The following is a 14,583-nucleotide window of genomic DNA, read 5'->3' as shown; positions in this document are numbered from 1 at the left end:
CTCAAAACCTAAAATTTCGACAACATTTAGACATCTTTGCTAACAAAGCATATCAGATGGTTGGGCCTCCGTTACCAGGGCCTGTGAAAAGAGCAACTTGTTAGCAAGGCACCTTAGAATAGATGGAGTAGTAAACTTAGTGGAAGGTTAAGGGTCAGATGGGGCCAAACCCTTAACCCACCACGTGGCCAAGATGGCGAATTCAAGATGGCAAATTTCTGAAAAAATGCAAAGAAAGCCTGAACAAATAGATCAAGCCTACATTGGCTAGCCTTTGAGAGGGAACCTAGAGGGGGGTCCCTGGGACCCAGCCTGCGTCGCACTCTTCAGGGCACAAGCCAAAATGTAGAAAAGAGAAAGGGAGAGATAGGGAAAGTTGGACATGAATGGCAGAGAGAGAGCAAAGAGAGCCTGAAAGTAAACAGACTTCTGATCATTTACCATTGCAGTAGCAAAAACTGTACTTCTGAGAATGGCATAAAAATGAGGCTCTCTGGCTTTCCAGGGAGCGCAGGAGACATTTCAAAGGGGTTTCACGGCTCAGGCGTGATTCGTAGCACCCCATTAAATGAGTAGAGTCAGTCTGGTGAGTGAAGGAGAGCTGACCAGGCAGAAGCGGCGTCCCGACTTCCCCCAGAGCCCTCTAGAGAGAGCAACAGAGAACCGTAGAAAGTAGCTTCACTCACCAGAGTAGAGAAGTGGTGTGGACGTGGATGTGAAGGCAGCAATGGTATAGATGCACTGATTCCACCGCAGACAGACTGGTTCGCAAAAGGCCGTCAGAACTGTGGGTATTCCTCAGAGCAAAAAGGGAAGAACAAAAAAAGAAAAAAGAGGAAAAAAACAGAGAAATCCCAGCTATCCTGACTTTCAGCCTTTATCCGAGTCACGGCACCATTTATGTTAGGTTTTTAAAAAGAGGTAGCCGAGTAAGAACAGTACCAGCACGCACGTGGTATTCAGGTAAGGGGTAGGTTTATTCAGTAGACCTGCTGGGATCAGGCAAGGTTGGCACTCCACGTGGCTGGGAAAGGCCTGGGAAGGAGAGAGAGCTGAGAAAGAGAGGAAAGAGCTAGAAAAGAGCAGAGAGAGGGGTAAGAACAGTAGCACTCATGTGGTATTCAGGTAAGGGGTAGGTTTATTCAGTGGACCTGCTGGGACCAGGCAAGGTTGGCACTCCACGTGGCTGAGAAAGGCCTGGCAATGAGAGAGAGCTGGGAAAGAGAGGAAAGAGCTAGAAAAGAGCAGAGAGAGGGGTAAGAACAGTAGCACTCACGTGGTATTCAGGTATTCAGAAGACCTGCTGGGACCAGGCAAGGTTGGCACTCCACGTGGCTGGGAAAGAGAGAAGAAAGAGCTAGAGCAGAGAGAGAGCAGAGAGAGCTAGAAAAGAAGAGCAAGAGCAAGAGAGCTAGAAAAGAAGAGCAAGAGCAAGAGAGCTAGAAAAGAAGAGCAAGAGCAAGAGAGCTAGAAAAGAAGAGCAAGAGAGCGTCTGGGCCTGGGCTAGGCCTTATGTAGGGTATGGGCGGGGAAAGGTGTGGCCACATCAAAGTCAGATGTGACCTCAGCGGATGCAGATGTGACCTCTTCCAGGTGTCCCAGTTGCCTAGGTAACGCAGGTACTGGGTGGAGACTTTGCTGCGAGGAGGGTGGAGTCTGCTCGCCATCCAGGAGTGAACCTTACAGGGTTATCATGCTCAGACCTCAAATTGAGGTCTAAAGAGAGACAAATTTCTTCTGTTCCACAGTTCCAGTATACGTTTTAAAAAGTACTAAAATTATCCAGTAGCTGGTGGCTCACGCCTATAATCCTGGCTACAGAGGAAGCTGAGATCCGAGGACTGCACTTCAAAGCCAGCCCAGGCTGGAAAGTCTATGAGACTCTTATCTCCAATAAACCACTAGGAAAGCCAAAGTGGCACTGTCGCTCAAGGGGTAGAGCACTCGCCTTCAGCTGAAAGGCGCAGGGACAGCGCCCAAGCCCAGAGTTCAAGCCACATGACCGATAAAAAAAAACAGGATTAAACTTTTAAATACCATCACTTACTGTCTTTTAAGAATCCAAAAATGAAATAAATTCACATATAATCACTCCAAAATGCTGTAAAAGCTGGAGATGATAAACAAGCCTCTATGAAGTAAATTTTCTTCTACTTTTTAAAGTATCCTGAAAGCCTTGTGCTGGTTGGTCATACTTGTAATCCTGTCTACACGGGTATCTGCTCAGGAACCTGAGATCTGTGGATAACCGTTGGAAGCCAATCAGGACAAAAATATTCATGAGATTTTTTTTTAATTAATGAACTAGCAAAGAGCCAAGAATGGAGATGTAGCTTATATAATAGCTCATCAACCTAGAGAGGAATAGCCTAGCGAGACCTTGATGCACTGAATTCAGACTCTGAGAATGAAAATGCGCAGGCACGCACATACACACACACACACACACACACACACACTCACACACACACGCACACACACACATTTATTCAAAATATATTCATATCAGTGTTTTGCATTAATTTCTTTGTTAACGCTATTATATGGGTAAAATAGGGGTAATATTCTCTTCCATCCCAGAACATTTTTATGTTTTTTATTGTAAAAGTACTGTACAGAGTGGTTACAGTTACATGAAAAAGGTAATGAATACATTTCCTATCAAGCATTGTTACCTTTTCCTTTGTTTTCCCCCACCATCCCTTCCTTCCCACCTCCACAAGTACACTGCCCTGCCCCCACCCCGCCTAAATTGTAAAGTTCGTTTTTCAACGTACTGTCTTGTGCATCACATTGGTGCAATGGGTCATACTGTATCCTCATTTAAGCATTTTGTTTTTTTCCTTTTCCATACCCAAATTAGAGAAGTGTATATACAAGATGGTGGTACACCAACATCAGATACAGTGAAAACAGGGGTTTAACCGTGGGGGATGCACATATAAAAAAATCACATCGTACATTATAAATACATTAGAAACAACAGAAACAAATAAAAAACCACTTGTATCCCTATCTTGGGGTTCATTTACCTTAACATCATCTTATCTAGTCATACACGCATGCTTTTGACCTTTTCTCTTTTTTTAATTGTGAAAATACCATACAGAGTAATGAGTACATTACTGGAAAAGGTAATGAGTACATTTCTTATCAAGTATTGTTGCCTCCTCCTTTTTTTCGCCTTACCATACCTTCTTTGTTTATCCCAGACATACATTAGTTATTGCAAATAAGGGATACCATAGGACCTATGCTTCTTTTTTTTATTGTGAAAATAGCATACAGAGGGTTTACAATTACATGGGCAAGATAACGAGTACATTTCTTATTAAGCATTGTTGGCTCCCCTTTGCTTCCCCTTCCCATCCCTTCCAATAATCCCACACTTCCCCCACCCGGTCCTCCTCCCCCCAAAGTTGTAAAGTTCATTTTTTTACATAATGACTTGTACATCTAATTGTTGCAATGGGTCCATCTGTATCCCTAGTTAAACGAATTGTTTTTTTTCCCTTCCCCTCCGCAAATTATACCAACATCAAATGCAGTGAAACATGGGTTATACCTTGGGGGAGGGACATACAAAGCAACATAGAAATCTTCTTATAAATATGTTAGAAAAATTGCATGAAAGGAAAAAAACAAAAAACAAAAAAAAAACATTTGAATACTTATCTTGGGGTTCATTCCCCTAACATCAACTTATCTGAACTTTTCTGCTTGTATCAGACACATACTAGTTATTGCAAATAAGGAAAGCATGGGATCTATGTTTCCTTGGGCCTGGCTTACTTCACTTCTTTGGGCCTGGCTTAATTTACTTAATATAATTTTTTCCAAGTCTTTCCATTTCCTAACAAACAGGGTGAAGCCATTCTGATAGAGGCATAGAAATCCAGTATACACACACACACACACACACACACACACACACACACACACACACACACACACAAATTTTCTTGATCCATTCGTTTAGTGTGGGGCATCGGGTTTGGTTATGTAGCTTAGCTATGGTAAATACTGCTGCAATGAACATAGTTTTGCTAGTAGTTTTAGTATGGTCTTGTTTGTGATCATTTGGGTGAATGCCCAAAATGAGATTGCTGGGTCTTAGGGGTGCTCTGTGTAGTCTTTCGAGGAACCTCCATACTACTTTCCAAAGCCTTTGAACAAGTTTAAACTCCCAACAACAATGCATTAAGGTTCCTTTCTGTCCACATCCCCTCCAGCATCTGTTCTTTTAAAAATCTGGAATGCTTCACGAACTTGCGTGTCATCCTCAGTCAGGGGCTATTCTTCTTTTTATTGTTCCAATGTTAGTGTATGTGCTACCGAATTGAGTACAGAACATTTTTTATATATAAAGTGTAATTGATTTTCTTAAACTAGACAATTCCACAAAAATTAAATTCAAAAGAATTGTCGTGAAATTTTAGAACAATGTATTTCTTACATAAGAACACTTTTAAGAATAAAGTCAAGATTGACATGTCAAAAACAAAATAATTCCAGTTATTTATTGTTCAACGGATGTGTAGGGGGAGGAATTCAATTATTCTGTACAAGGAACCTGTCATAATGAACACTATAGATAGTGTTAAGGTTTGTTAAAAGTTTTAATGTTTTAAATATGTTTAATTGTGGGAATTTGCTCATATATGCCAAAATTAAGACTATTTAGCAGATTGTAAAACATTTCCATAAAGCATTTAAGATTCATGGTAGCAGTCATATACTACTAAGTATGTACATTTCAGAGTTTATAGAAACTTTACTAATGAGAAGTTGCAAAGTGTTTGTGTAAAGAAACAGAGTGAAGATTTAAGATATTAACTTCACAGTTTCTGTCAAAATTTAAGGGCTTCCTTACTTTATATGTTAGTGAGGAACAAATGATGGTAGAAGCCATATACAAATGATGAGATGAACCATAAATAATAATCTTATTGGATAACTTTAAACGCTACTCATAGCCTATAAAATTCTTGTTGAACATCATAGACTTAGACAGTTTTAAATGTACAGCAATATAAGAAAATAATAAATCGAATATGTAGTACATTTCAAATACTGGAAACAGTGGTAAATGTTTTGTTTTTTATTTTATTAATCATTAATATTTATGTATTGGTTTTCCTTATTTGTAGCATTGTTTTCCTTGTTGTAATATAATACAACTTTTTGTAAGCCATCATTAAGAAGTACTTTGAGAATGTTATTGAGATGGCCACATCGTTTTTTATAGGTATATGTGAATTTACAATGAGCAAAATTAGTAAGAAAAAAATATTGATTAAAATTTTATCAATTAGAATCTGAATCAGGAGTGTTGATAAATGTCCACACCTAAAAGCATAGCCCTAGACTGAAGCACTAGTGTTACAATCTTGAGCACACAAAAGTGAGACTGTGTTTTGTTTTGTTTTTCTTTTGTTTTGTTGGTTGTGGGGCTTGAACTCTGGGTCCTGGTTACTGCCTCTCAGCTCTTCAGCTCAAGGCTAGTGCTACTACTTGAGTCACAGCACCTCTTCCATCTTTTTCTGCTTATGTGGTGCTGAGGAATCAAACCCAGGACCTCATGCATGCAAGGCAACACTCTACACTGAACCACCTTCCCAGCACCTGAGAGACTGTTATAAAAAAATCATCTAAATAACATTTACTTTCTGCTTTGGGTTATATAATGAAATAAAGAATATCTTTTTATGTTTTCTGAATGGTCATACTTCTAAATTTATATTAAATTCAGCCACTTTATCCTTTTCTTTTTTCTTTCTTTTTTCAATTTTTTAATTTTTTATTGTGAAAATACTGTACAGAGGGGTTACAATTACATGGGCAAGATAATGAGTACATTTCTTATCAAGCATTGCAGCCTCCTCCTTTGTTTCCCATTCCTATCCCTTCCACTTTATCCTTCTCAAAGTCATGTAATATCTCTGAGAGTTTGCTTCTGTAAATATTGTTTTTGAATTGATAATTTATTCTGAGTCATTTTTATTTTTTTTTTATCAAAATCACTTTATATTTTATGGTTTTTATTGTTTTTTTAAGTGTGAAAATACCAGACAGAGGGGTTACAATTACATGGGCAAGGTAATGGGTACATTTCTTATCAAGCATTGTTGCCTACTCCTTTGTTTCCCCTTACTATCCCTTCCCATCTCACCCCCTTTACAACCCATTCCCCCTCCCCTTTCCCCAACCCGAAGTTGTAAAATTCGTTTTTCGACATAATGTCTTGTATATCTCATTGGTGCAATGGGTCCACCTGTATCCATATTTAAAAAAATATTTCCCTTCCCCTCCACAAATTATACCAACCTCAAATACAGCGAAAACAGGGGTTATACCATGCGGGAGGGACATAGAAAGTAACAAAGAAATCATCTTATGAATATGTTAGAAATAATTGCAGGAAAGAAGAAAATTTTGAATTATTATCTTGGGGTTCATTTCACCTAACATAAACTTATATAACAATTTCTGCGTGTCTCAGACATACACTAGATATTGCAAATAAGGGAAACCATGTTTCTTTGGGCCTAGCTTACTTCACTTAATATGATTTTTTCCAAGGTTTCCATTTCCTAACAAATGGGGCAATATCATTCTTTCAGATACAGACATAGAATTCCCTTGTGTATATATACATTTTCTTGATCTATTCATCTACTGAAGGGCATCTGGGTTGGTTCCATATCTTAGCTATGGTAATGCTGCAATAAATATATTTGTGCTGGTAGCTTTAGTATAGTCTTGTTTGTGATCATTTGGGTAAATGCCCAAAAGTGGGATTGCTGGATCATAGGGAAGCTCTATGTGGAGTCTTTGTAGGAACATCCATACTACTTTCCAAAGTGGTTGAACAAGTTTACACTCCCACTAACCATGCATTAAGGTTCCCTTTTGTCCACATGCCCTCCAGCATCTGTTGTTATTAAAGTTCTTGATTATAGCCATTCTAACTTGGGTGAGGTGATATCTCAATGTTGATTGATTTGCATTTCTTTTATGGCTAGGGAGGTTGAGCATTTCTGCGTGTGTTTTTGTTCACCCTCCTTTCCTCTTCAGAGAAGTTTCTCTTTATGTCTTAAGCCCACTTATTTATTGGGCAGTATTTTCTTTGAGTATTTGTGTTGGGGGATTTTGATTTCCAGGTCTCTTTTAGATATGAAACCTTTGTAGGTTGTATGGCTAGTGAAGATCATCTCGGATTCCCTGGGCTTTCTATTGGTCCTGCTAGCTATGTCCTTTGCCATGCAGAAGCTCTGCAATTACATGCAATCCCATTTGTCCAACCTTTCTTTCATTTGTTGTGTTTCTGGGTTTCTATTAAGAAAATTTCAGCCTGTGCCAAGGAGACCTATGGTTTCTCCTATTCCATCCTGTAATGTTTTCAGAATATCTGTTTTGACTCCGAGGTCTTTGATCCATTTGGAGTTGATCCTGGTACAGGGTGATATATAAGGATCTAGCCTTAATTTTCTACAAGTGATTAACCAATTTTGCCAGTGCCATTTACTAAACAGCCTGTCTTCCTTCGATTTTATATTTTTAGATCCTTTATCAAATATTAGATGATTATGGGTCTGTAGGTTCATTTCTGAGTTTTCAATTCTATTACATTGTTCCTGAGTTCTTTTCTTGTGCCAGTACAACACTGTTTTAATTACTATGGCTTTGTAGTAGAGTTTGAAATCTGATATTGATATTCCTCCAACAATATTCTTTCTGTTAAGGATGACTTTTTGCAAATGGGGGTCTTTTGTTGTTCCATATGAATTTTTGGATTGCCTCTTCTATTTCCTTGAAGAATGCGGTTGCAATATTGATAGGTATGGCATTGAACTTGTAGATAGCCTTGGGAAATATTGCCATTTTCACAATGTTCATCCTTCCTATTGAGGAGCATGGGAGGTTTTGATTTCCTTTTTCAGATTTTTAAAGTTTTCATCAGAGAAGTCCTTCACTTCTTTGGTTAAGTTAATTCCTAGGTATTTTATTTTTGTGGGGCTATTACAAATGGAAAAGCTTTCTTGATTTGAGCCATGCTTTTCTCATTGTTGGCATACAGAAAAGCCATTAATTTTTGAGGGTTAATTTTATACCCAGCTATTTTGCCAAAGTTTTGAATCAGCTTGAGTAATTTGGGAGTGGAGTCTGTGGGATTCTTTAAGGACAAGATCATGTCATCTGCAAAGAGGGAGAATTGTACTTTTTCTTTCCCTATTTGCATCCCTTTTATTTTGGCATATTGTGTTATTTCTGTAGCTAGGCATTCTAATATTAAATTGAAGAGAAGTTGAGAGAGTGAACATGCTTGTCCCATTCCTGAGTTAAGAGGAAATGGCTTTAGTTTTTCACCATTAATTATAATGCTGGCTGTAGGTTTTCCATATACAGCTTTTATTGTATTGAGGAATATTCCATGGATTCCTAATTTTTCCAGAACCTTCATCATAAAGGGGTGTTGGATCTGGTCCAATGCTTTTTCTGCATCTGTTGAGATAACAATGTGGTTTTAATTCTTGCTCTTGTTGATGTGATAAATTATATTAATTGATTTGTGTATATTGAACCAGGTTTGCATCCCTGAAATGAATCCTGTATGATAGTGGTGTATGATTTTTTGGATGAATAGTTGAAGTCGATTGGCCAAAATTTTGTTGAAAAGCTTTGTATCAATGTTCATCAATGAAATGGGTCTATAGTTCTCTTTCTTTGATGATTCCCTGCCTGGTTTGGGCATGAAGATTATGATGGCTTCATTGAATGAGGTCGGTAGTGAACTTTCTCTTTCAATTTCATTGAAGAGTTGGAGGAGTACTGGGTGTGAGCTCTGTTTTGAAGCTCTTGTACAATTCCGCTGTAAATCCATCTGGTCCTGGGATTTTCTTAGATGGGAGGACTTTTATTGCTGTGTCTTGATATTGGCCCCTTAAGATGTTTTAACTCATCTTGGTTTAGTATTTGCATGTTGATAATTGCTAACAAAAGGTCCATTTCTGCCAAGTTTTCAAACTTATTAGCATAAAGGTTTGAAAATATTCCTTTATAATGTTCAGAATCTTAGTTGTTTCTGTTTCAATGTTTCCATTCTCACATCTGAGTTTATTTTCTTGGGTGTGTTCCTTCTTTTTCTGATAAGATTTGCTAATTGTCTGTCAATTTTGTTAATTTTTGCAAAGAACCAAATCTTTGTTTTGTTGATTCATTCTGTTTTTTTGTTTATTCTAATTTGTTTAATTCTGATTTAATGTTAATTATTTCTTTACATCTATTGAATTGGGGTTATCTTACTGCTTTTTGTCTAGGTGGTTCATATGTCTCATTAAATTGTTGGTTTCAGATCTCTCTATTTTGTTGGTTTAGGAACTCAGAGCTATAAATTTGCCTCTGAGTACTGCCTTTGCAGTGTCCCAGAGGAGCTGGTAATTTGTGTGTTCATTTTTGTTGAATATCATGGACATTTGAATTTCCTTTCTAATTTCTTCCCTGAACCCCTGTTTATTTAACAGTGTGTTGTTCAGCCCCCATGTGATACAAGACTTTTTTGGTGGCTTTTGGTGTTGAGTTCTAATTTTATTCCCTTTTGGTCTGAGAGAATGCAAGGTGTAACTTGGGCAAGTTTGCTTTGTGACCTAAAATGTGATCTCTTTTGGAAAATGTTCCATGTGCTGGAGAGTAAAACATGTATTCTGATGCTACTGGGTGAAATATTCATTCAATAGATGTCTGTTAAATCTATTTGCTCTATGCAGTTGTTTAGATCTGTGGTTTCTCTGTTAATTTTTTGCCGATTTGATCTATATAGTGGGCATAGTGTTGTGTTAAAATCCTCAACACTTAATATCTTTGGATCTATGTGAGATCTGAGGGAAAATAGTGTCTCTTGGATAAATTTGGGCACTCCATTGTTTGGCGATTCCATATTTAGAATTGTAATATCCTTCTGAAGTAGAGAACCCAGAAGTCATATGTAGCGACCTTCTTTATCTCTTTACACTAATTTTAATTTGAAGCATATTTTATCTGAAATTATTATTGCAACTCCTTCCTGTTTATGGCAGCTGTTTGCTTGGTAGATTTTATTCCAGCCTTTCATTATCAAAATGTGTTTGTTTTTATGGGCAGGGTGTGACTCCCGAAAGCAGGAGATAGAGTTATCCTGCTTTTTAATTCAACTAGACAGAGTATTTCACTAAATTGGAGCTTTAAGTCCGTTAATGTTGAGAGGTAGGACTGAGAGGTGTTTGGTAGCTCCTGCCATGCTATCCATCTCCTTGGGGGTTGTGGAAACTTGGTTCTTCCTATGGTTCTTGGATTCTCAGTTTGGGTGGTTTCTTAGCCATTATTGTGGTCTGGTTGGTTTTCTGTTTGTAGGTCATCTTTAAGTATTTTTTATAGGGTTGGTTTGGTGGAGATATATTTTTCAGTTTTTCTTTGCAATGGAAGGTTTTTATTTGACCTTCGGTTATGAAGGATAGTTTAGCTGGGTACAGTATTCTTGGTTGAAACTTGTTTGTCTTTAAGGCATGGCATACAGCCTTCCAGGCTCTTCTTGCTTTAATTATCTCTGCTGAAAAATATAAGGTGATTCTAATTGGTTTTCCTTTATAGGTGATTGATCTTTTCTCCTTGACATCTTTTGGAAATTATTGTTGGTGTGAATTGATCCTGTGTGGATTAGAATGTGCAATGGGAAGTGCTGTTCTGGTCTGGTCTATTTGGGGTTCTACAAGCATCTTGTATCTGAATAGGCCTATCTTTTTGTATGTTTGGGAAGTTCTCTGCTAGGATTCTATTAAACAAATTTCCTAGACATTTAACTTCTATGTCTAGGTGTTCCTCTACACCTATTGTCCTCAGAATAGGCCTTCTGATTGTGTTTTCCAAATGTTGAATAGATCTAACATGTTTCTTGGATTTGTCTTGGAGAGTTGTATGTTCTTTCTCTATAATACCTAGGCTATCTTCAATCCCTGCGATTCGACCTTCTGCATGGTCTAACCTACTGTTAAGTCCTTCTACTTGGTTTTTTATTTCTTTTCCTTCTAATTGGTCGGCTTTGATGGCTTCAAATTCTTTGTTGGAGCTTTGTTTTAGATCTTGTATGAACTTCTTTACTTCTTTAATTTGGTGTTCTCAAATCACTTAGTTGATTGGTTATGGTTTACTTGGACTTCCTTTCCTCCTGTCGGGCTCCATTCAGCATTCCCTTTGTGGTCTTTCTGAATTCTTTCAGCTGTTTATAGATTCCATGAATGCCTCTATTGATCTTTGTTTATTCTCATACCGCTTTCACAATTCCTGTGTTACTCTTTGATTAGCTTCCTGTAGTTCTCTTTGACTTTTCTTAGCCTGCTCACGCAATTCCTTTCTTTCTCTTTGACTCTTCTCAGCCTGTTCACGCAATTCCTTTATTTCTCTTTGTTCTCAACCTGTTCACGCAATTACTGTATCAATCTTTGAGTAGTTTCCTCACAGTCACGAGATTCCTATATTAATGTTTGGTTTGCCTCCTCTCTCTCTACCTATCACGTTCAAACTGAGTCCTTTTCTAGCTTTCATTCTTTTCATTCACCAGGTTTACCAGTAATGTTTGTAGTGCTTTGTGGGAACTCTCCTCTGGATTATTCATTAACTGCTGTGTCACTGGATTATCATAAATGAGAGTTGAGATAACCACACTTGCCATTTTTCCCGTGTTTTCCGGCTTGTTCTGCACACTTGATATGAAAGTGAGACCAATTTTTTGCTAAAACACTATTTTAAGGCAAGAATCATCCAAAGTCCTGTAGTTGCACAGTCAAAATGGCTGCAGATACAACCTAGTTCAACAGATACCATCTATTCACAATCAAACAACTATGCATTAATGGGATAAGAACACAAAGACGAATTTTTCAAATCAGAAATTATTATGTTTAGGGAGAAATGTGTGGAAAAATAGGATTAGAAATATGTGGAGAGGTTAAAGTAAATTTAACCAAGTCCTAATCTCAGAGAGGGAAAGGGATTGGACAGAATGATAGGAGAGAAATTAAAAAGAAGAAAATCAAAAATGTAAAAATAAAAATTTAAATTTAAAAAGTGAAACACTTAAAAATTATGTAACTTTAAAGAAATGATATTGAGAGAAGAAAAGGATAGGATGACAGGAGGGGGATGATAGAAAGAAGACATGAAAAACTAAAAAATAAAAATTCTTAAACGTATTTACTTGAAAATTATGTGGTACAAAGATATAATACTTCTATTAAAAAGTTAAGCCTGGGGCCGGGGATTTAGCCCAGTGGAAGGGCGCCGGCCCGACGCATGCAAGGCCCTGGGTTCAGTCCTCAGCCCTGGGAAAATAAAAGACAAAATAAAATAAGCCTAAAAGTTTGTAAATTAAGTAATACATTTCTGGATTAATTATGTACACAATGAGGGATAAGTTCTAACAATCGTTGATGGGTATTTATCTGGGGATGAGTCAAAACAGCAATTAAGTCACGCAAAAGAAAAAGAAAAACAAAAAAATGGAAAGAATGAAAAAATTAAAAAAATTTTAAAAGGACCAAAAAGTCAATAGTGATTTTTTTTAAAATAAGCAAACACACACACACACACACACACACACACACACACACACACACACACACACACGCACACATCTAAAATAAAAATTAGGAGAAGAAGAAAAAAAAAAGATTAACAAAAATTTTTTTTAAAAATGGTACCAAAAAGAGTTCTTTAATTTTTTTTTGGTGAGGAGGGTGAGGAATGGGAAGATCCTGTATCTCCCCTCTGTCTGTAACCAGTCTCTTCGTGGAGTCAGTGGTCTGCTTGTGGTGTTTGGTTTTCCTGTGGCTTGATTGATTTCTTACATCAGTTTGTTTGAGCAGTCAATAAAATGCTCTGCTTTATCTAGGATTTTTTGATCCTCCTTCAGGCAGTTCAGTGGGAGGGAGATCTGCTTTGAGTATCACGAAAGAGAAAGATGACTGTTTCCTCTAGTTTGGAGATGTGATGAGGCTAAGTTCTGGGTAGGGTTGAGGCGTTTCAGCAAACAGTAGCTTTTCCCTGAGGGGCTAGCTCCTGAGACACTCCCAGACCCCAGCCTGGAGCCATTCACAAGGTTTGTTTACTGAATTTCAATTGATTGCCTAGGCTGCTGTAGGTAGGGGCAGCCTCTGGTTCTGTTAACCCAGTGAAGATAGTCACTCCTCTGGGGGGCAGAAATCTCTCTGCTTGGCCTAGGTGACTTTCTCCTGGGTGGATCTGAGCCTGGAAGCTCAAGTCAGATTCCTATGACCTGCTACATGACTCTTTTGTTTTCTTCCAAGACCCTGAGTTGGAGCTAGTTGCTCAGCCTGGCCTTTCTCAGTATCAAAGATGATGTCTGGTGGAGGGGAGGGGCAGCCTTCCCTCCTCTGCTCCATGAGAAGGAGTGAGGATGTCAGGATTCTACTCAGACAGGAGTCTTTGTTCCTGGGTATCTCTGGTCTGTGATCTGCAGGATAAATTTATCTGCTCCTTGTCAGTTCTTGTTGGTGTTGAGTAGAATCCGCTCACCCACTGCATATGACGCCTTTGTCCTGGACTCTCTGTTTTAGATATGGTGGTTATGGGTGCAGCAGCCACTGCTCCAACCGTGGCTACTGGCAAGTGCTCAGATCTGTCTTCTTGCCTGGATCTTCCCTCTCTAGCCAAACTCTGTGTACAGTGATGGCACACTTAGTGTGATTATCTAGGCTAGTACTGTTCACTGGAACACTAAAACTGCTTTGTATGTGAGAGCTTGTTTAGCCTCCAGGTTCTCCTCTACCATTTCCTCCGACCTCCATGAAACTCTTTATATTTTATGTTGATTGGTTATTATACAACAAATACCTTCAAATGTACATGTAGTATCTAAAGATAGCCATGTGAATATTCTCATACAGCTTTTATTTATCTGTTATGCACTTTCAGTATTATTATATTTCTCTCTCTCTTATGCTCTCTCTCATTCCCTCACTTTCTCTTTCATGCTTCATGTCTGCTACTTAGAATTTCTGGTGGTCTACTATTATCCTTCAGGATCCACTGGTTTGTGGGAACATGGTAATACAATCAGTTACCCTTGCCTTATTTAAGAGTTACAACTGTGATGTGTTATTATTATTTGCCATTCTAAATAGTAAAACAACAGATCTAGGAATTCCTTTTCACTTTTATTACTATTATAAATTTTATCTCCCTAGGAATCATTGGGATGGATAAGATACTTTTAAGCTGTGACCTAAAAGTACTTTTTCTTTTACAAACAACCTTTTACTTTGAGTATCAGTGAGTAACTACATGTAATGAAACAATGCTATCCTATGGAAAGTAGACTGAAGTTGTTCACAGGGATGAAAAACAAGATAATGGGGAAGTGAGTACATCATAGAGCACAGATCATCAGAGCAGTTTATCATGTATGCTTGTGAGAATGACAATGTGTTAGGAACTATAGATTAAATCACTGAACACTTGATATATATATGCAAATATATTTATATATTTATATTTGTTTATATATGCATATATGTATGTGCCCTTATATAT

At 37.9% G+C, this 14,583-nt stretch overlaps 1 non-coding gene across 1 annotated transcript; it reads right to left on the bottom strand.

Annotated features, from left to right (window-relative positions):
• Nucleotides 1-4,245: 4,245 nt before the first annotated feature.
• On the bottom strand, nucleotides 4,246-4,347 carry LOC122123158. The gene has a single exon (XR_006150330.1). It is a non-coding gene; the product is annotated as a U6 spliceosomal RNA (small nuclear RNA).
• Between the last annotated feature and the right edge of the window lie 10,236 nt (nucleotides 4,348-14,583).

This window comes from Dipodomys spectabilis, unplaced genomic scaffold (genome assembly GCF_019054845.1).
Source record: "Dipodomys spectabilis isolate Male_0828 unplaced genomic scaffold, ASM1905484v1 ptg000224l, whole genome shotgun sequence".
Lineage (NCBI taxonomy): Eukaryota > Metazoa > Chordata > Mammalia > Rodentia > Heteromyidae > Dipodomys > Dipodomys spectabilis.
This window is presented reverse-complemented; position numbering and strand designations above follow the sequence as displayed.